Below are 23,526 nucleotides of genomic sequence, written 5' to 3' on the forward strand. Positions count from 1 at the left end.
TTTGTGTTTGAATTTGAGTCTGGATTTCCTATTCATTCAAAGTTTCCCTGTCCCCCACCCCATCTCTTTCTTCCCTCCCTCCCTCCCCTCACACACAGGATTTCGCTCAGTTACTAGGTGGTCCTAAAATTCACTCTGTATTCCTTGGTCCTCCTGCCTTAGCCTCCTGAGTAGCTGGGAGTACAAACTTGCATCACTAGGTTCTAATACTTGTTCTATCCCAGCGACCCCGTGTTCCCCACAGGGCATTGTTTATGATGGTCACAGTGTTAGGCCATCATTCTGTGGATACTCCTGTACCTCAGTTGATAAAGAGATCAGCAAATACAAATCAAATTCTTTGTGCCTAGATGCCTATGCTGGTGAAGAACAAAGTCTAGGGCGCACTGTTCAAAGGCTTCCCTGAACTGATAGGTCGCACCATCAGAAGACTATTCCCATTAGAATTCTGAATCTATTCTTCAGTCAGACTACTAGAAACAACAACAACAACAACAACAACAACAACAACAACAACAACAGCCTAGAAAAGTTGGGAGAACGATGAAATATCCCCTCCCCCTGCTTTCTCTAATACTGACTTTAATGGAAGACACAGCATTAGAACTGCCTTGGAAAATGAAGAGCTTCCGTATGCCATAACTCCCTCTAACTCACCTATCTCTAAAGACATGCTTCTACCTGAGCTTCACCCCCACCCTACAAGGCTCTTCCTCTTTGCTACTGCAAGACCATTCTATCACAGGACCTGGCCTGAGGATTTAAGAAATGACCAATAATCTCTTAAGTCTCCACAGTGATCTTGAACCCAAAAGTTTGAACTATCTTACAAGGGAGCTGAACACTCTTTGCTCTGGATTCATCTCTTCTCCATTCTTGGATGTTTACCACACCTCTCTTCATCTCCTGAATTGCTTGGCTTTTCTTTCTTTCTTTTTTTTTAATATACTAAATTCTTTTTTTATTGGATATTTTTTTATTTACATTTCAAATGTTATTCCCTTTCCCAGTTTCCCAGCCATAAGAATTCTATCCCATTCCAATCCCCTTCTTCTATAAGGGTATTCCCCCTCCCAAACCACTCCCTTCCTGCCCCTGCCATTCCCCTACACTGGGCGGTACAGCCTAGGTAGGACCAAGTACCTTCCTTTGGTGCCCAACAAGGCCATCACTTGCTACATATGCAGCTGGAGCCATGGGTCAGTCCATGTATAGTGTTTGGGTAGTGATTTAGTCCCTCGGAGCTATGGTTGGTTGGTATTGTTGTTCTTACGGAGTTGCATTGCTTGGCTTTTCTAAAATAAACTTCCTTAAACATATTTGTCCTAATCACATGATTTCTATACATGCTTAGCCTTTCCCCAAGATGCTTTATACCATCTATACTTTGACTCCTCTCACCAAATGATGCTTTTAGTCAAGTTCTTGCAAAAGGTCGGTCCCTTTGATGCTATCCAAGAATCTGTGCTTTGATTCATGAAGCTCTCTTCTTTGTAATGAATAATTAATTCTGCAGTTGTTTCATTATTATATGGCACCCCATCACAATACCTACCTGTGTTGAGTGGGTTGGCCTAATGCTGCTTGTATTCTAGAGCTAAGTGGTGACCTCCAAGATTTGGAGTCAGCATGTAGCCTTTGGGACCCGGTCCCCAAATTAATTCTGATTGGTGACTAAAGATGCCAGCAGCCAGTAGTTGGGGAGAAGAGAGATATGTTTCCCAAGCTTGGGACCAGGAGGAGAAAGAAGGGGAGAGACAGAGAAGCCGCCATGGAAGAATAAGAAACTACAGGAGAAAGAGCCACAAGGAAGAAGAACATACAGGAGGAAGAAATGGAGTCACCATGTAAAAAGGCCAAGAGAACGTGGCCCAGAGCCAGCTGCTCAATTGGGTCAAGAGCAGGCAAGATGGAACATAGAAATTAGTAAATAGTAACTTGGAGTTATCGGTAGGAAAGTGGATTCTAGCAGCATGGACGGTAGGCAGTTTCCTAGCTATTGGGCTGCTTATGGCATAGGAAAATATAAAGGCTGTGTGTGTCTTCCATCCAGGAATGTAAATGGTCTAAGGTGGGAAGGAACCCTGCGCTGAGATTTATTAATTACCATTTACTACAAAGTCTCATTCATATGTTTACTGATACATTCCCAATCTTTGTGTCCTAAATGATTCAGTAAATATTTGTTGAACTAATGAGTTGAATACACCAACAATAGTACTGCTTAATTTTGAATTTCTGTATAGAAACCTATGGGTTCTCTTTTTGATTTGTTTGCTTGTTTGTTTTGTTTTGTGGAACACCACCATCATGAATGATCCATTACAAATTTTCCTTTCAATCTGTAGGTCATGGCCATGAAACAATACTACTGCCACTCTCTCTTCAGTGGAAGAGCAAATGGTAGAAATAACAGTGGGCATCAGGGCCAGCTGGGAATGAATATTCCTGTACTATGGTATTCATCTGTGAGCATTGAGTTAATTCTAGAGCTTAGTTTCTTTACACAGGCAAAACCTAAACTGTAGGGGGCAGGAGAGGTGGCTCAGCAATTAGGAGTACCCTGCTCACAGAGAACTCGGGTTCCATTCCCACAGTCAGCATGATGCCTCAAAACTGTCTGCAACTCCAGTTCTAGGAGATTCAATGCCTTCCTCTGGCCTCCATGAACACCAGGCACACATGTGGTGTAAGAACTTAAATGTAGGCAAGCATTCAGACACATTAGAGAGGAATGGAAGAAGTCTAAACCCAATTCCTGTTTCTCCTCCATGAAAAACAGTCAAACAACATTTGGAAAGATTTGAGTCAGCCAGAGCGTTTCCTAATCTACAGTGAGAACAAACCACACTAGAGGACACATGGGCATGTGCTGGTAAAGGTGAATGCATAGATCAAGGTTTCAATGAAAATATAATTGTTCACACAATGGCTTTTGAAAAAATAATGATAGCAAAATTATATTTAAAATGATTATTTACTTGTTCTTTCGCCATCCAACTGAAAATATTACTTTAAGCAAGGTATGTACAAATACAAGAACTAGAGGAAGGAACATTATTTATTTGGTATGTCTTGGTAAATAATTTTTGCATTATCAGATATTTTAAAGATGATTAAGATCCTAATGAGAATGCCATAAAACAATTTTGTGGGTTTGTTTGTTTGTTTGTTTGTTTGTTTAAAAAGCAGAGAAATGTCTCTCGGGGATTAAAATCACATACTATTCTTTCAGAGGAGTTTAGTTCCAACACCCACTAGTCACATCATGATCCTCTGTACCTCTAGTTCCAAGGGAACTGACATTCTTTTCTGGCCTCTGCATGCACTTGAACTCATGTACCCATACCCCCAAACAAATTTAAAAGGAATAAATCTTTTCAAATATTTTTAATGATTTTCTTTCAACAAAATCGAAGCAAAGCTTACTCGAGCAGTCTGCCAAGCATTAATCATAAATGTGACAGGTCATCATGGTATGTGGCAGGTGGCTGGCAAAGTCTCAAAAGCAATTCTTAGGATAACATCTAAGAGGAGGCTTAAAGAATAAAAGTGTTGGGGGAATCACCATCCCTGGCCTCAAGCAGTATTACAGAGCAATAGTGATAAAAACTGCATGGTATTGGTACAGAGACAGACAGATAGACCAGTGGAATAGAATTGAAGACCCAGAAATGAACCCACACACCTATGGTCACTTGATCTTTGACAGGGGAGCCAAAACCATCCAATGGAAAAAAGATAGCATTTTCAGCAAATGGTGCTGGTTCAACTGGAGGTCAGCATGTAGAAGAATGCAGATTGATCCATTCTTATCACCCTGTACAAAGCTTAAGTCCAAGTGGATCAAGGACCTCCACATCAAACCAGATACACTCAAACTAATAGAAGAAAAAGTGGGGAAGAATCTCAAACACATTGGCACTGGAGAAAATTTCCTGAACAAAACACCAATGGCTTATGCTCTAAGATCAAGAATCGACAAATGGGATCTCATAAAAGTGCAAAGCTTCTGTAAGGCAAAGGACAATGTTGTTAAGACAAAATGGCAACCAACAGATTGGGAAAAGATCTTTACCAATCCTACATTTGATAGAGGACTAATATCCAAAATATACAAAGAACTCAAGAAGTTAGACTCCAGAGAGCCAAATAACCCTATTAAAAATGGGGTACAGAGCTAAACAAAGAATTTTCAGCTGAGGAATATCTAATGATTGAGAAGCACCTAAAGAAATGTTCAACATCCTTAGTCATCAGGGAAATGCAAATCAAATGAACCCTGAGATTCCACCTCACACCAGTCAGAGTGGCTAAGAAAAATCTCAGGTGACAGCAGATGCTGGCGAGGATGTGGAGAAAGAGCAACACTCCTCCATTGTTGGTGGGATTGTAAGCTGGTACAACCACTCTGGAAATCAGTCTGGAGGTTCCTCAGACAACTGGACATTCCACTACCTGAGGACCCAGCTATACCTCTCCTGGGCATATACCCAAAAGATGCTCCAACATACAACAAAGACACATGCTCCACTATGTTCATAGCAGCCTTATTTATAATAGCCAGAAGCTGGAAAGAACCCAGATGTCCTTCAACAGAGGAATGGATACAGAAAATGTGGTACATCTACACAATGGAGTACTACTCTGCTATCAAAAACAATGACTTCATGAAATTCGTAAGCAAATGGAATGAACTAGAAAATATCATCCTAAGTGAGGTAATCCAATCAGAGAAAAACACACTTGGTATGCACTCATTGATAAGTAGATATTAGCCCACAAGCTCGAATTACCCAAGATGCAACCCACAGACCACAGGAAGCTCAAGAAGAAGGATGACCAAAATGCAGATGTTTCCACTTCTTCTTAAAAGGGGAAAAAATATCCATAGGAGGGGATAGGGAGGCAAAGTTTAGATCAGAGACTGAAGGAACGGCCATTCAGTGCCTGCCCCACATATGGCCCAAAATATATATAGCCACCAAAACTAGATAAGATAGATGAAGCTAAGAAGTGCATGCTGATAGGAACCGGATATAAATCTCTCCTCAAAGACACAGCCAGAACATGTCAAATACAGAGGCAAACGCTAGCAGCAAACCACTGAACTGAGAACGGGACCCCTGTTGGAGGAATTAGAGAAAGGGCTGAAAGAGCTGAAGGAACTTGCAACCCTATAAGAGCAACAATGCCAACCAACCAGAACTTCCAGGGGCTAAACCACTACCCAAAGACTATACATGGACAGACCCATGGCATCCTTTGCATATGTAGCAAAGGATGGCCTTGCTGGGCACCAATGGAAGGAGAAGCCCTTAGTCCTGCCAAGGTTGGACACCCCAATGTAGGGGATTTTGGGAGGGGGGGTTGTAAAGGGGAGGTGGATGGGGGGGTGGTTAGGGGACTTATGGACAGGAAGCCAGGAAAGGGAATAACATTTGAAATCTAAATAAGAAATACCCAATTTAAAAAAAAAAAAAAGAGCAAGGGAGAGAAAAAAAAAAAAGGAAGAATGTAAGTGCTCGCCCGCCTGGAGAGCAGGATGTAGAGAAGGGAGAGGGCCCGGCAGTCGTCCTCCTTGGCCGCCTTTACCCCACAGCGAACTGTGCGAGTGCAGCCAGATCCAGATTTGATTTTTTGTAAAGAAAACAAAAGTCCAGCCATTAAATATACACTGGAAACCACAAGTACCAGTTATTATGGAGTGGAACATGCTACAGTTGCCATGACCTCTTCCATTTTAACAGTCTTTCCATGACACCTTTGGAGGGTCCTCTGGGGTGACTCCTGGAGGAGCATCTTCCTCATTCTCAGTGGTGCCAAGTTCATATCCTACAGGTTTAACAGGTGGTGTCACTATATTTGTGGCCTTATACGATTATGAAGCTAGAACTACCGAAGACCTTTCCTTTAAGAAGGGTGAAAGATTTCAAACAATTAACAATACAGGAGACTGGTGGGAAGCAAGATCAACTGCTACCGGAAAGAATGGTTATATCCCTGGCAATTATGTAGCGCCTGCAGATTCCATTCAGGCAGAAGAATGGTATTTTTGGCAAAATGGGGAGAAAAGACGCTGAAAGATTACTTCTGAATCCTGGGAATCAGGAGGTAAATTCTTAGTAAGAGAAAGTGAAACTACTAAAGGTGCTTATTCCCTCCCAATTCACGATTGGGGTGAGGTAAGGGGTGACAATGTGAAGCATTACAAAATCAGAAAACTTGACAGTGGTAGATACTACATGAGGACCAGAGCTCAGGCTGATACCCTACAGAAGCTGGGGAAGCATTACACAAAACATGCTGATGGATTATACCACAGTTAACAACTGTCTGTCTAACTGTGAAACCCCAGACTCAAGGTCTCGCAAAAGATACTTGGGGGGTGAGGGTTGGGGATTTAGCTCAGTGGTAGAGCGCTTGCCTAGCAAGCACAAGGCCCTGGGTTCGGTCCCCAGCTCCGAAAACAAAGAAAAGAAAAAAAAGATACTTGGGAAATCCCTCGAGAATCTTTGGGACTAGAGGTTAAACTAGGTCAAAGATACTTTGGCAAAGTGTGGATGGGAACATGGAGTGGAACCACAAAAGTAGCAATCAAAACACTAAAGCCAGGTACAATGATGTCAGAAGCACTCCTTCAAGGAGCTCAGATAACGGAAAAATTAAGGCACGATAAACTTGTTCCACTCTATGCAGTTGTTTCTGAAGAGCCAATTTATATTTTCACTGAGTTTCTGTCAGAAAAGAAGTTTGTTAGATTTCCTTAAAGAAGGAGATGGAAAGTATTTGAAGCTTCCACGGCTGGTTGATATGGCTGCTCAGATTGCTGAGGGCATGGCATATATTGAAAGGATGAACTATATCCACTGAGATCTCCAAGCTGCTAATATTCTTGTAGGAGAAAATCTTCTATGCAAAATATCGTTTTGACTTAGCAAGACTCATTGAAGACAATGAATACACAGCTGGAAAAGGTGAGAAATTTCCAATCAAGTGGACAGCTCCCAAGGCTGTGCTGTATGGTCGGTTCACACTAAAGTCAGATGTGTGGTCATTTGGAATTCTACAGACAGAGTTGGTAACAAAAGGAAGACTACTGTAAAGTGCTGGGACAAGTAGAGCCAAGGTACAGAATGCCTTGCCCTCAGGGCTGTCCAGAATCCCCCCTTTGCTGGAAGAAGGATCCTGATGAGAGACCAACATTTGAATATATTCAGTCCTTCTTGGAAGACTACTTCACTGCTACAGAGCCCCAGAACCAACCAGGAGAAAATTTAGAATCCAAGTAGCCTGGGTGCACAGATAGGCCAAACGTAAAGACCTTGTGTGAGTTCTTCCTGCACAGGAATGAGAAGATACTCTTCACTCTGCACGTTTCTTATGGTAAACTGGAATTCCAGATATGGTTACACAAAACCACTTTTTTTTTCTCCAAGTGTTAAACTCTAAAGTACCAATAATGCATTTTACAATTTACTTCAGGGTCCAGAAATAGTAGAGCAGATATTGTGACTGTGGGCAATGGCATGGTAAGAAAGAGCAACAGGACTACTGTTTACTAGTCACTGCCTTTTCTTTCCCAAACTCAGACTTGCTAAGAGAAAACTATTTATTATGATGAACAAAACTTGGCCATTAGACCATAGTAAAATCTAAAATCAAAGAACTTCATGGAACCAAATAATTCTATTTTTTAATTTTTCTAGGATTTTTTTCTCAAGTTTTCCTGTTTTGTTTTTTCTGTTTAATAGTCAGCGTGCAGTCTTATCAGAGGCCTCCTTTTGCGTGAAAGTAGACCAAGTCTTCCAAATGCAAAGAAATGGATTATAGATGGCATCAAAAAATTAATTAGATGTTAGACCACAGCCATGGAATTTAGAAGCGTAATACAGTGTAGAGGGCCGCAATAACATTTGCCACCACTAGATGGTGCTGGCTTCCACTGCGCCCCACGTGGAAGGCCGAGCTAGACAAGATAGCGCTGGCCTCCGCCACGCCAGCCGACTTCCTTTCAGGAAGTTAACTGTGTGCGCATATGCAAGAATGCCTTCGTGCCAGGTCTTTGCCCACTCGGGGCATGCCTAATGAGATCATGGGTAAGCGACCAATCAGGTGTGGATGCACCGCACTAGGGTGTATATAAGCTGTGCCATGCCGACGCACGGGGCTCTCCTTAAGATTTAATAAAAGTTTTGACTGCAGCAAGGATTCGTATGTCCCCGCGTGTTTTCTTTCTGGCGAGACAGCGCAGGACATTTGGTGCCGAGAACCTGGGACAAACGCCTCACCATCGCCGGCGCCGAGGGGAGCCTCCATTCACGGAAAGGGTCCAGAAGCTGCGGGACACGGGTGAGACTCTGAGAGACAATGTTTAGCCTTGATCTGTTCCACCTCACTCCTTTGCTAGATGAGGCAGAAGCCTTTATTATCGTTTTGACAGCCCTCGGGCTTTCTCTATTGGCCTTTGAGTTTCTAGTTACCGTCAGGCAGCGTCAGAGGTCGCATGGGAGCCGCCCAGCTGTAATAGCAAAGCAAAGAGCGTGGGAGGAGGGGGGACAAGGCGGCGTGTCAGAAACAGGGTTGAGTAAAAAAAATTAAAGAGCTCAAGGAAAGGTAACAAGAAGACAGTCCCCTCCAATGCGGAGGCGAAAGATTGGGGAAAAAATGCCCCGGGAGAGAAAAGGGGAGGAGATAAAAGGAACACAGTATTTTGGGAGAAAAATTTTGTCTTTGTGCTTGTAAAAGGTGTGATTAGGCCCTGGAAGTTTCACAGAGTCATACTGATCAGACTTGATAGAGGCAGACCGCCTGAAAATTTATTCAGGAGAATCAAACAAAAGGACATCTCAATGCCCAAGCACAGCTTGATGGAGTTAATGTAATTGGGTTGTGAGTAAAAATATTCAGGACTGTGTTTCACTTCCATACCATTTGTGAATGTCAGTTGTGCTGCTCAGATATCCCGTAATATATCTCAGTATCTTACAGGAATTGGGTTTCAACACGTTGATGGACTAGTCCAGGAATTGAGACAATCCATCGTCCATATCGACTCCACTCGAGTGGATAGTCACCGTGAAAGAGAAAATCCTACCTCTCTGCTGACACCATCTGGTTTTTTCCCTCTTTGTCTATTGTCTGTCCTTGGTGCACCAAGATGTCCCCATGTCTGTCAGTTTATGTCTGTGGTTCTTGATTCTCATTGTTTAAATGTTTTATGTTCCATGTTCAAAAGAAAAAATGGTAAAAACTTTATCTGCCGGTCGTTCACATCTTGATTTGGTTTTAACACGTTTCAAAAAGGGACAAATGAATAAAAAACAGTTTCAATCAGGCCTTTAGAGCCCTGTACCTACAGCCAGGAGTCTAGGTTAGCTGGAGAAGCTGCCCAGAGGCTAAGGGTCTGCACGAGCTGATCTTAAAGGCGCCAGCAGCTTCTCAGCTTCTTTGGTACAAGAGCTGACAGCTGTTTCTCTTAGAGAAATCCCTGACTTATGATTTGACTCAACAGGTGACAAGGTGCTTCTCTTAAAATCATAGCTAAAAAGGTAAAAATGGTGTTTGGTCTAAATATTAAAGATATGTGTAGCCACTTCAATTTGTTTCTGATTGGTTTTAAATGTATAAATATGCTCTACTTGCCTTGGTCATAGATTGTTGTCTTTTAAGTTACTGGATATGGTTAAAAAGGTATAATATTGATTACAGAAAGTTGACATAAAACTAGTAATTTGGATAGAGTCATTCTATACAACATGCGGCAAGAGCCAACCTAGGGAAACAGGTCTAAATTGAGATAATATTTTTATGGAATTCTTATCCTAGAAACCAGGCTTCTAAAAGAATTTAGGACAATGTCTCTTTGTTGAGGTACTGGAGACTACACCATCATGTGTTCATATGTAGGAATTGGCAGTCAAACTTTTTACTAGATTGTTGGAGGTCGAGTTTTGCTTTCCAAAGTTGTGGTTTGCCCTGAAGCTATCTGTATTTTGATGCTAATTCCACTGCCCCAAGAACAGCTACCTAGTCATGTACTCAGAACTCAGGTGACCTTGTGGTTGTGCTCTAGTGTTACAAAGAGAACTTAAAGATTATGATTAAGAATTGCCCATGTTACATTGACTAACTCAAACTTATTTTTAATTAAGAAAAAATCAAACAGGCAGAGACTGTTATAGGATTTACAAAGGATTGATGAGGTTCTGGAACTTGTGAGAACATTACAGCCAGTCTGTTTACTCCAACTGCCATTTCAAGATAGATTTAGAGGATTGATTTTGAGTTTTCATTTCATGAGCTTGCTTATAATTTTAGAGAGCCCATAAAGTGATATTATTAAGAATGGCTAATAGCCTTATATTATGTCATTTTGTTGCTTCTTCAATGTAAGGAGTTAGAACTTTGAATCTTTTAGTGTATATGGAAATTTTTACTACAAACTTTTGCTCTCAAAATGAGCTTTAATATTTGGGGATTAGCTGTTGCACTACTCCAGAAAAGAATATTTGAAACTAATTTTAAGCTTCTAAGGATATGTTAATTGGCTAAGTACCTCACCTTACCAGAGGACTTAGGCCTTTGTTATCCACATTAGAGGTAAAGCTTCAGTTGTGTTAATACAAAATTGTAGGCTAGAGTCAGGGAAGTATTTTAAAAAGAAACCTGGTAAAACATATCTTATTCCAAACAACAGTTAATTGGTTATTACAAAATACTGATATTTGGCCTATTACATATACAAATTTTTCAGACAAAATTGATAATTTTACTCTTTACATGCTTTTGTACTTCCTGTATATTTGTGCATACAACCCATAGGAAATGCGCTTACTATATTTATAGGTGGTTCATCTAATGAAAAGGCTACATGTATGATTAGATCACTTGTTTATTCTCTTGAGTTTCTATTGCTTCAACACAGATTATTAAATTACGTGCTATAGCCACTGTTTTTAAAATGTTAAAAAATCAAGCTTTCAATTCACATACTGATAGCCAATGTGTGGCTTGTGGTTTACAATTGATTTCAATTACTTAATGCTTTATTAGAGACAGGTTTTCTACTTAAAATCAATGAGTGATTTCAGTGTGAATTGTCTGACAACTCACTGTCCTTTCAGTGCTCTGGCTCAGACAACTAAACAAAACCATAGACCCAGCTCTTTGAAAATGGTAATGGAGTTAATATGAAAAGAAGAAGACTCCATTTGCTTACTTTAAATTCTCAGCCTCGCCTTGCCAGCTCAGGGATTTCTAGTAAGACTGAAATTGGACAATATTTACAGGATTTGACATTTCTAATTAATGCTTATGTTTAGGTAAATAAAGTTTGTGAGGTGCTGGAGAGATGGCTTAGTGGTTAAGAACACTAAATACTGTTCCTTTATAGGCCATTTAAGAACTCAAACTGGATTGCCTGGGCTCCTTAACAAGAGAGGACAATGATACCAGACAGATTGTAGGCCTTACATAGGAACAATTAGTCAAAAAATCTCATTCTTTATATCCAAAACAATAACGCTGGAGACAATAATTTGGTATACAAGTCAATTTATAAATACAAGTGCTCAGTGTCCTCAATTTAATCCTCGAGGACTTACCTTAATAAATAATATCTTTACTGTATCTTAATAAATAAAAAGGGGGAGTTATCCCTGTATGCTAAATAATGCTCCTTTTATTTCAGTTTTAAAATTTGGATGCCAAAGTTTATGGCCCCCTACAACTAGGCATACTTTTGCCTAGGTGAAATAGAAAGATCCACATATTGACATGATCCTATCCAGGTATTTTATATGGGGAAGAGGGCATGTTTGTGTTTTTTCTACAGGATGCTACAAGAGTGTGCCAGCTGCCTGAGTGGCTGGTGAGACTTGCTGATCCTGGGAGCATGAAGATTCAGCTCTCCTGGTTCGGGTCCCTGAAGTCATTCCTGTGCCCTTAAGAGGAAGATGGAAGATCCCCCCTCATTTTTTTGTCATCACAGAAATTCTGGTGTTGCTTCAGTCAGTGTGTCCCGTCCCACTGTGGCCTACGCTCAGACCCTCTGTGCACTGCTGCTTGCTGGAGAAGACTGGACTCCAGCCGTTGCTGCCCCCCTCATTTCCCTGGTGACTCTTGCTGCCTTAACTGGTGTTGTCATTTCACAGACTGTAGCTTCACAGGAATGCCACCTGCGTAAAGCTGCTGTGGTCTGGGGAACTCTGTCCTGGTTATACAGATCTCAAACATGTTTCCATTGCCTGCTGGTTGTTCCAGAGAAGAATGACTGATCCTGAACTGTCCTGGGAAAGACGTTGTTACTTTCACTGCTATTGTAGCAGCCATTTACTGCTATAGCCATTGTGTCTACAGTGTCTGGAGTTACCCTCCCCCAATCTATTGTTAGACAAGCACAGTGGGTGAACTTTCTGGAGTAGTTACTAACAATTGGGAATTCTAAATTTTATTATAGGAGTGGCTTGACTTTGGCCCTTGGTGGTAACAGCTGAGGAGGACCAAATGAGGTGCCCACTACTTATCGGGAGTGGCTCTGTTTGGTGCAGCCCTATGCTGTGGATTAGTGTTCATGCTATGGTTGGTTTGCAAACTCAGATCTCAACAGAAACGTGACAAGACCGTTATCACTCAAGCACTTGTGGCCATTGAATAAGGGGCCTCCCCTGGAATTTGGTTATCTATGCTCAGGAATTAGTCGGTATCTGAGTTCTCTGCTCTTGCACCCCATGGATCTGTGGATCCATTGCACTGGGATGAGAGAGACTCAATGACCCTTTGATCAGCCCTTCCACATCGCTGAGGTTTCCTCATTGCACGCGATAGGGTGATCATGATTTGTTATAAAATAAAATAATAAGGGGGAGATGTAGAGGGCCGCAATAACATTCGCCACCACTAGATGGCGCTGGCTTCCACTGCGCCCCACGTGGAAGGCCGAGCTAGACAAGATGGCGCTGGCCTCCGCCACGCCAGCCGACTTCCTTTCAGGAAGTTAACTGTGTGCGCATGCGCAAGAGTGCCTTCGTGCCAGGTCTTTGCCCACTCCGGGGCATGCCTAATGAGATCTTGGGTAAGCGACCAATCAGGTGTGGATGCGCCGTGCTAGGGTGTATATAAGCCGCGCCATGCCAGCGCGCGGGGCTCTCCTTAAGATTTAATAAAAGTTTTGGCTGCAGCAAGGATTTGTATGTCCCCGTGTGTTTTCTTGCTGGTGAGACAGCGCGGGACAATACAGAATGTTCCAACTTTGTCCATAGAATTGGAAAGCAAAACAAAAACAAAAAACAAAAAACAAAAGCAAATGTTTCACATCAGTCATGTCTTGAACTGTTCAGCTTTGAATAATGAAGGTAACCAGATTAATCTTTTACAAAGATGTATTGTTTTTTTAAGGTTATATACAATTGAAATTATACTATCCAGTCCAAAGGAAAAGTCTCATTATTTGCATAGCATAAAAATAAAAACCTAACATTTAAGCAATCAGTTTTAAAAAACTTAATGCAGTCCTTTGAAATGTTGCTACTATGTTTTTATGGTTATGGGCTCCACAAGTAGAGAACATCAGCAGATCAGGGACGTGGATGCCCTTTGCTTATATTGAGTATAGAATAGGAGAGAAGAAAATGTATTTAAAGAAATATGAGAGAAGTAATGTGAAAGCTCTGCAGGTACTGGGCTGGGTTGAGCGTTTGATGTTGGTGTTATGGAGAGACAACATGACTGGCGCTCAGAGCTCATTAGCTGTTTCCTTAGACTTTGAAAGTTATAAAGTATGATAACAAAACTAATTTTCTTATCATATATACTAAATAAGTTTTACTTCTTCAAAATAGAGAAGATAAGGCTTTACCCTAATTTCAGTGGCCCGGCTTTTATATAGAACCTTTTAGAACAACACGTTTCAAATCCCTGTTTGAAACTTGACTTACATTTTCAATATACTTGATGGTTATTGTATTTTCTTTTTATGATATAATTAAGTTGAGGAAGAATACTTTTTCTGAGCAGCTGTAATTTAAAGGGGAAAATTTTGCCCATTTAAAGTAAAACATTTAAAATGAGAGTTTTTCTAACTCAGAAATTATGAAATATTAATTTGAACTGTGTAACATTAACAGTTTAAGGGTATAGCAAGAGAAAAATGGAGTCTGCTAAATGAAATAAAGGTCTAATGTTTATGTTTTAAAATGCTGTGTTTTATAGTTACATTTTAAGGCATTATATCAAGTTCCCTTTATTTTCAGAATATAATTTTAAACTCCCATCAGTAAATGTAAAAATGTGGGTCATGGTAAATATGTTCAATTTAAACCTTTTTAAATGGGACAAGTGAACTCTTTGTAAGTTGGCAAAAGTTCTGCTACTAAAAGTTGTATTTGCTTTTCTTTTACTTAACCTATTCAGTACTGAATCCTCTGCCAAGAGGATCTCCTAAAAAGACTGGGTCCTTATTGCCCTGCTGTCTACAGTCTGGGACATGAATGTTTCAAAGGGCTTCATGTGAACTATGGTATTAGAGTTTATCTAAGCATTCTTTAAAGGGTAATAAAATTGTGTTTATGTACTAATGCTGATCAGAAAATAAGGCAGAAAAAAATGATGCATTCTTTAGATTTTAATGGAGCAGTTAGTTCCTCAGAATAGAAATTGTATAGTAAGTATGGAACAGTAACTTAATGTGCTTTCAGTTTAGATTGTTATATATTTTTAATTATTAAGGAAAAGAAACAGTTTTGTACATTTGAAGATGTTTTTTTCCAACAGCTTTTATCTGTATTGTCTTTATACAGAACTTTAGCACCCTTACCAAAAAGAAAGTTGGCAAAAGCAGCCTTCTGGCACAAACACTTTCTTAAATAAGTAATGGTAGCCTAAGACTTAATATTTTAATAAAATATTGTGATGTTGTTTTGTGAATAACTAGAGTAAAATTTTTTGTTGAATGCAAAAGAAGGAGGAGAAGGAGGAGGAGAAGGAGGAGGAGAAGGAGGAGGAGAAGGAAGAGGAGAAGGAGAAGGAGGAGGAGGAGGAGGAGGAGGAGGAGGAGGAAGAGAAGGAGGAGGAGAAGGAGGAGGTGGTGGTTAAGTCCTCAGTGAAGGGTAAGGTGTTGTAGAGTCACCTCCCAGACATGACAGGGCTGAGCTCGGCAGCCATGATTCCCAGACAGGCACAAGACTGAGCCCATCAACATTCCTGCATAGAGAGAGTGGAGGAGCTCACAAGGCCAAGCTCCTCTTGAAGATTTTATAGCTACTCACCAATAGCTAGAGAGAGGAGCTCTATGAGGAGCTATGGCAGTCCATGGTTTCCGGGAAATGAATAGACAATTTCTTGAGTGGTACAGATGCAGGCGAGTTACACATATTCCTGTAGATATCTCTCATCTGTGTGCCTGTAAGTACCCCTGAGTAAACTCACTGATTCGACGATATAAAACGAAAAACCCAAGAAGTAGAAGCAGAGCCAGCGAAGTAGAAGAGTTCAGTCTGAAGGGTAAGAAGATAGGAGAGGGAAATAGGGGTGAATGCAGTCGCTATGTCAATGTCATGATGGAATTATTATATAAGCAATATTTGCTAATAAAATCCTTTTAAAAGTCCAAGGCATTTTATATATGTGAAAACTATTTTTAAATTTTCACAGATATAAAGACCAACACTAAGATTATGATTAGCTTTGTACTCTTTCGTTCTAGCAATGAACAATATTCATTCAAGGTTATATTCCACAGTTATAAAGAAAAGGCTGCATCTATGTTAAAGATCATGCACTCAACCACAATATCGCTCCACTGTAGTCATAGCTATTGTACAAGGTGTAATGTATTCATATTGTTAAATTATTCATGAACAATAATTGGAACAATAACTCACTCCATATAAAATCAATTTCTATAAATAATTACTCCACAAAAAATTCAATTAAATTTTATTTAATTGCTGTAGCACAGATGTGAGAATTAACAATAGTTGGCCAAGCCTAAACATATCATATTTTAGGATAAAAGTCCAGACAGAAAAAGATCATAACTTGAATCTTAGGAAAAAAGAAAAAATATAAAATTCTTAAGTCCTGAAGGTAAATTTTTTAATGATGGAACTCATCAAATCTTTGTGGTATTTATTATACACAATTTCGGAGATTCACAGTATTCTAGATATTCACATATCTTTTATGTGTATGATATAAGCTTATATGACAATTTTGGGTACCTGGGTCTCCACGAGGCTTCCAGATTATTTCATATGTGCCAAAACTATATACCCAGTACACTAAAACATGTGTATTAGAGGCAAACATATTAATGTCTGAATCTCAACTCCATCACCTGTTAAATATACAAACTTGTAAACATCACTAATTCCTCTGATTGGGGGGTTACCTCACAAGTTAAACAGAAATAATAATAACCAACTTACAAAGGCTTTGTGAAAACTAAATAAGAGCTTACGGCAAGCACTCAGGCATAGCGAATGCTCAGTAGGTGGGAGCGATTGCCTAGGATGGGAGCAATTATCTAGAAATAGGTTTGTTATACAAAACTACTCTTCCAAATGGAATGAGTGCACACTTAGGAGGTTTAGGCAGGTGTGGTAATGGGCTCCATCAAACGGAGCTGCTCTCACACTCTGCGGCTGATTAAAATCCCTGGCTGGATCTCTCCACAGCAGTTTTGAAGCCTCATTGCTGATCTCAAGAGTACACTTTTCTCGGTTATGCTGATAACAGTCATCTTCCTTAGAGAACTCCTCAAGACTCAACAACAGGTAGCAAGCCAAACCAATGACATCATGTGCCTTTTCTTTTCTATTTTTTAAGTCTATGACTTGAAGGACATTGCATTCCTGACAGGTCTGCAGCTGGACAGTAGAAAGCATCATTCATCGTCACATGAGTCCTAGAGTTAACCTCGGAGAAGCTCTATTTACATACACAAGTGAAGAGTTGTTCAGTCTGCTTTGAGCACTTATCCAAGTGATATCAAGCGCATTATAGCTGCTTTAGAAACTGTAACTCAGAAGTGTCTGCTATGGTCCCATATCATTTTGAAACCAGAAAGTAGATCAAGACTATGGCTTTGCAACAAACACTGTATTATTAAAGGAGGCCGGTATGGTCTCTACTTTGAACTAAGAATAAAAGTTTTATTACATGGATTTGTAGGTTCATGAGACCTAGCAGCAGTGTTTGATCTGAATAATGACATTTAACATGTAAAGGCTTATCACTTTGAAGTGTCAAAAAAAAAAAGGAGACTAGGGTGAGTGACATGAAAACATTTGCTATGTAAACCTGATAACACAGTTCAATCATTAGATCCCATGGTAGATACAGAGAACAGAAACATAAGGTGGTCTCTGATCTCCACACAACTGCGGTGGCACTCATGTGCCCAGACTCACACACCGTATACATAAACAATGCACACACACATACATGAACACGTGTACACATGCACACACACCATATACATTCACATACACATATACACAAGCCATGCATGCAATATACTTGCACACACACCATATCCAAGTGCATACACATGCACATACACCATATGCACAAACAAACGCATGCACACACATACATACCATATGCATACACACATACTTGAATACACATACAATAATGGTAAAAAAATTGTAAAAAGATCATAACTGTGATTTAGAAATAATTTTCCAATTTAAATAAAATGTGGGCGAGGCTCACTCTCCTTTGCCTGAGCCTTAAGTGAAAACACCAGAGTGCTGAACTAAGACTTCTAAGCACAGACAAACTCGTAACCCACTTATTCTCTGAAATAACAATGTTAGCATTTGATAGAGCATTAGAAGCCTTTACATGTTAGAAGAAATAGGCAGATTTATAGAAAGTTGAGAAATATAGGTAAACTTGGTATCCTTGTTAACCCGGAAACCAGAGAAGCATGGCAGCAGTGGTCCTTCCTCCTTAGGGTGTAAGACTCAGTCACCAAAACCATGCAGTTGACATAGCAGAGACCATTTTCCCTTGACTGACACCTGGAGCATTTGTTCAGCAGGCTCGTGCTGCTGATGGGCCATCACAGTGGCACCGTAGAAAGCAAAGAGAACACTCGTCCTGGCTCCTGTGTAAAAGCATGGGACATGAAATAATCCATTTGCTTTGCCAATTAACATGAAATTTCTCCTGTCATGCCAGAGCAGGTGTGAAGAAAGCAAATACAGAGTGACCTGCCATTAGAGTGTGCATGGTGACATATCCTAATGGGTATGCAGGGGTGCAGGTGGTTTGGATTGATTCTCCAGGAAACTGATGGAAACCAACGTGGTTTTATACTAATTACTTCCTCCTCTTCCTCCTCCTCTTCTTCCTACTCCTCTTCCTCCTTCTCCCCTTCCTCCTCCTCCTTCCCCTGCTTCTCCTCTTCCTCCTTTTTGGATTTTAATTTCAGTTCAGTCTGTTTTCTTACTTCAGAAAATTCTCCATTTTGGTTTTCTCTCTTCCACTCACTTTGCAGAACATCTTTTCCTTTCTCTCCACTGTGGCGAGGAATTGACAGATGGCTATGAGAATTACAGGCTTTTTTATAAAACAAAAAAAACTGTGATGCTTAAAATTACTTTATTTTCAACACCATTAGAATCCTGGAACACATCATCTGAGGAGACTGGCAGGCTCCTTCCTGCCTTCTCCATGTATTCTCACACACACACTGCCAGCCCTGACAATCAAAGCTCCACCTCTCAGCTCTCACACACATGAGTGAGAGAAAAACCCTTCTTGAACTCAGTGTTAAACTTTGTTCCCCGTGATTGTTGGGGGGAGGGCGGCAATGGGGGGAGGGTTGGGAGGGGAACACCCATAAAGAAGGGGTGGGGGAGGGATTAGGGGGATGTTTGCCCAGAAACCGGGAAAGGGAATAACACTCGAAATGTAAATAAGAAACACTCAAGTTAATAAAAAAAAAAAAAAAACTTGGTTCCCTGCAGACCATATCGCCAGAGTAATAACAAAGTAGCTAGCTGAAAGGGATCCCAAACAAGCCTTCTCTGTTGTTCCCTGAAAGGATCTACCAATACCTAGCACAAATAACTGTTGGCCATGGTCTTCTGGGAGGCACGAGGCTCCTCTGAGTTGCTCAGCTATAGTCATTTCTTGCTTTTCTGTAGGCTTCCAAAACTCTTAACTCAAAGGTTAGAGTCTATACCTACAGCATACTCATTGGTTAGAACAAGACAGTACCTGCCACAGGCTGCACCCCAGCAGAAGTTTCTCCTGTTCCCAAGTTGGAACCTAGTCACCCCCTCACTAGTGTGAAGTACCCTCATGGGCATAAATACTCAATTCTACAAGTACTTACATAAACAAGCCCTCAAAAGAATAGGTATATTCCAGCCCTAGACCACATTTGTATATACACTCAAACGCACACAAACATACTCTATGGGAAGTCCTTGTTCGCCAATGCACGCAACCTGTAGGTAACTCTGCGTTCTCTTTGCTAGCTCCAGATCCAAGGGACTTGGAACTTATCACACCAAGATCCAAACTTATTGTGTGTTGAAGTCCAATGTGAGAGGTGGGAACTCAGGGTGTGTCTTTAACAGTTTATATCTGCCCTGTGTTCTGCATTGCCTAAGAAAGAGAGTTCAAAGTCAGGGCAAGGTCACAGAAAGCACTGTCCACAAACAAGTGACCAAGTCTCAGTCCACTAAAGACTCTCTCCTGGTTCCTTCTTGTTCCTACCATGGTAGGGTACCGAATAGCACTGTTTATTTCACTGAAGCCTGGAGACAAGAACAGATGACAGACTCTCGGGCAGGTCGAGTATGACATACAATATCCCTTCTCTTTATAACTTTACATTCCCGCCCCAATTCCTCCACAGGAGTGATCGTCATGTGTTCTCTCCATAGAAGAGAGTTTGTTTGCTTCTTGGTGAAATCGCGGCAGTGTGTGCACGCTCTGAGGAGCCAATCAATCTAGTTCAGACTTGCTTGTTATCACTTGACTCCACAGCCTTTGCACCGGGACAAACAGTCCCTGTGTAGCAGGGGCTTCTGCGACTGAGGGAAAACCAACATAAAACCAACCCCTATCTTCCGTTCATTACTCCAATGTTGAAACTAAAATTCCTCTTTTATCTGGTTAGTTCTTTTCTCCCCATAAACGGGCTTTGTGGCTGTGCAAAAGCAGAGTCCAGTGCAGTGTCTGTTAGTAGGGAATGTGGAGGCCATGCAGAGCTAAACCTGTGTGTGATCGGGGGAAGGGCTGCCCTAGTTAAGGATGGGTCCACTCCTGATTCAGATAGGGGCATGGGATGACGCCTGGCTGTGCTCTCGGTCTTTTTCAAGACTTCACCACAAATCTGTGTGATGACATCCCCTATATATGTGGAAGTGAAGACACCCCTTTAGTGATACCTACCACTAACCAGTTTTCAGAGTTAATGTAATACCCAGAATTAATCTGTAAGCCCCACTTACCCAAGGACCAGATAGCCTCCTGGAATGCTGGGAGTTGTAGTCCTTGGAATAGAACAAAAGCCTCTTGGAAAAGTATGGAAGCCTATAACTTTGTCTTAATAAACCCCTGAAATAATAAACCCCTGAAATAAACCCCCTTCCCACTCAACTTGGAAATTCCAAGGAGTTGTCTTGACCAAAATCCATGTATTGGTCAGTATTTAATAAGGCTTACTTCAAATTTGGCTCAAATGGTGGAATTGGTTTTTCTCCAGGGATCCTCGGGATTAACACTGGCTAGTTAGAATACCAGAATTCATACTCAGGTCTTAGACTTCAGAGGCCCAGAACCGTTTGGCCATCGGCTGTGCTGTCCCCTTCAGTATTCTCTGCCTTTTCTCCTTCTTTGCAGTAAGCTTGGGTTTTCTGTGAGCAATAAATCTCAACACACTCTTACCTATGGGTGGCTTTAACAATGAGCCAGCTCAGACATACAGGAGAGGGTGATACATATGCTGATTTGTGTAAACCTTACCTCTGATTAGGAATAAGTAAAGGTAGGCAAGCAATTTATTGATAAGACACCCAGCATGACCCGTAATTAGATGCTTATCCAGAGGGCTACATGTGGGATCACAGGTGAGCTGTTACGGGGTAGAAGGAAGGATTTTGTTGGGAGAACATAACCTCCTAGGAGACCCTATAGAGCCAAACATGGATTATTCTGGTGTCAAATGTCCTTTCAGGGATTTCATTTAAGAACAGTGGGGTTGAAATCCTAGCTGAGCAGGCTACGAAGTCTAATGTCTCCATCTTCCTGCTCTGTCAACATCCCTGGTGCAGGGATTTAAGACTTCTATTTGCTGCCTAAGGTGTACTCGTGTCTCCTCACCTCTAAAGTAAGAACTAAGAGACATTTTTGTTCTTCGGGATGAACTATTCCAATAAACAAAAAAAAAAAATCTTCACATCTTCCAAAATTCAAATAAAAAAAAAATCTATAGGATCCTTGAGAAACAGCATAGTTTTCTGTAGTCATAATGTGTATGAAGAGACACCTAGTGGCAACCCATGTAAGTACAAAATTTATTATAGGGACAAAGGGGTGACCCTTCGAATTCTGTGAGTTCATATGGATTTGAGGCAGCACCTTCCAAACTACTAGAACCATAAACCAAGAAATAGAAAAATCTGTAAAAGTGCGTTTTGTGTTTATTTCTGAAGAAATCGTTTGTTCTTTTGTCTTTTGGATTTGGCTACTGTTCTGAATCAAGTCTGAGAAAGTAATACGGACATTGTAATGCAGACAGCACAGAGCAGCTTACAACTGGACACCCACCTCCCCCTCCCTTTCCTGTATGCATTTGTGCTGATTTGTGTTTTCAGCTCTCAGCAGACTCTGCGGGTGAGATTTTCCATTTGTCTATGGGTCGATTTATTCTGGTTTGCAATTGGGTAAAAGCCACAACTGGGTTTATTTTCCACCTGACTTCCTGTGGTCCCTGCAACTTCCTGTCGTGCACCCACTACCCTCACCCTTCACTCCAGCGTGCACACCCACTCATCCCCACCCTCACTTTCTCCCTGTGCCCACCTTCCTGCTTTTAATCGACAACTCACTCTTTCTCCTTGCCCTCCCTAATTTCATTTTAACCTCAAAGGTAAAAGTCACAGAATATTTTTTAAATCTATTTTTCCTCTATGACCAATTAATGTTCAGTTGTATTCAACTGCAATTTGTATGATCTTGTAGATTCAAACTCATAGGAATTTTTAAACCTTCTTTGTATAGAATCTCTATATATTTTTCAGACTGGTCTGGAACTCAGCCTCAGGGGATTCTTTCTGAGTCAGCTTTCGCAGTATTTGGGACTGGGCCACTGCACCCACCTTAGTTCACAGGACTTCCCTTAGGTTCACACGACCTTTTGCTGCTTGCTTGTTTGCTTGCCCTTCCTTCTCTCACCCTTCCTCACTCTCTTCTTTCCTTTCCTTGTGTACAAATTCTCAGGTTCAAACCCACCCCCCACTTTACCACTCATAAGATTTTACATCTGGAAGAGACCATTTCCTCTGGTGAAAGCTGAACTCAATCTCAAAGTCCAACTATTCTGAGTGCCCTTAGACTGAATAACAGGTTTGGTTGTTATTGATGAGGAATGAGTGCCATCCTAAGCCCTGTGCTCTTGTGTCAGAGAGGTGAGCTTATGATGCCCAGCAACACAGAGAAGGCTGCAGGTTCCAAAGCCTGACTGATTTTCCTATTTGTGTGCTACTGAATTTTAAACTCATAGAGTTTGCTTTATTTTTTATAATAGTTTTTAAATGCTAGATAAGTTTTACCTGGAGGGCTTATAGGGTCAATAATTTTCTAAGATTTCCTGAATATAAATTTTTAAAGTAGATTTTATTTATTTAATTTTTGTATGTGAGTACACTTCAGACACACCAAAGAGGTTATCAGATCCCATTACAGATGGTTGTGAGCCACCATGTGGTTGCTGGGAATTGAACTCAGGACCTCTGGAAGAGCAGGCAGTGAGTGCTCTTAACCACTGAGCCATCTCTCCATCCCCTGGATATATTTTTTAAAATTTCAATTAGAATTTTGACTTTTACTGACTAGGACATGCAAAAAAGGGCAAGGTTTTATAATGTATGCGTGTGCGCTGGGATGTGCACGTGCGTTTCAGAATAGATTCTCAGATGCTAGACTGGTGGGCAATGTGTCCATATTAGATTCATTAATACATGTATCATTTGGTTTATTTTTACTTAATAACCCATATCCAAATGTGATTTTGTTGAAGTTAATGATTCTAAGTTGAATACGCAGCAAGTTATGAGCTGCAGCTGGACGGTCTTGGTTGCATTTCATTCCCCATCATTATCCTCCTGGAGTTCCACTCTATTTCGTTTTCTCAGAAACCGCTTTCCTTATTCATTTTCTCCACAGCTTTCCACATTGATTTCTGCCCCTGTTACGGTTATTTCTTTCTTGGCTTTGCTGTTTTGCTGTTGCTCTAATTCTGTATGCTGAAACATAATTGTCTTATTTCTAGCTATTCGG

At 40.8% G+C, this 23,526-nt stretch overlaps 2 protein-coding genes and 1 pseudogene across 7 annotated transcripts in view; 2 read left to right on the top strand and 1 right to left on the bottom strand.

Annotated features, from left to right (window-relative positions):
* Positions 1–23,526, top strand: part of Oprm1 (opioid receptor, mu 1) — a 253,352-nt gene that overhangs the window by 204,998 nt on the left and 24,828 nt on the right. The gene's annotated exons all lie outside the window — the stretch shown is intronic.
* Positions 1–23,526, bottom strand: part of Ipcef1 (interaction protein for cytohesin exchange factors 1) — a 202,794-nt gene that overhangs the window by 116,117 nt on the left and 63,151 nt on the right. The gene's annotated exons all lie outside the window — the stretch shown is intronic.
* Yes1-ps1 (YES proto-oncogene 1, Src family tyrosine kinase) lies at positions 1,974–7,292 on the top strand (annotated as a pseudogene).

The sequence above is a fragment of the Rattus norvegicus genome, chromosome 1 (genome assembly GCF_036323735.1).
Source record: "Rattus norvegicus strain BN/NHsdMcwi chromosome 1, GRCr8, whole genome shotgun sequence".
Lineage (NCBI taxonomy): Eukaryota > Metazoa > Chordata > Mammalia > Rodentia > Muridae > Rattus > Rattus norvegicus.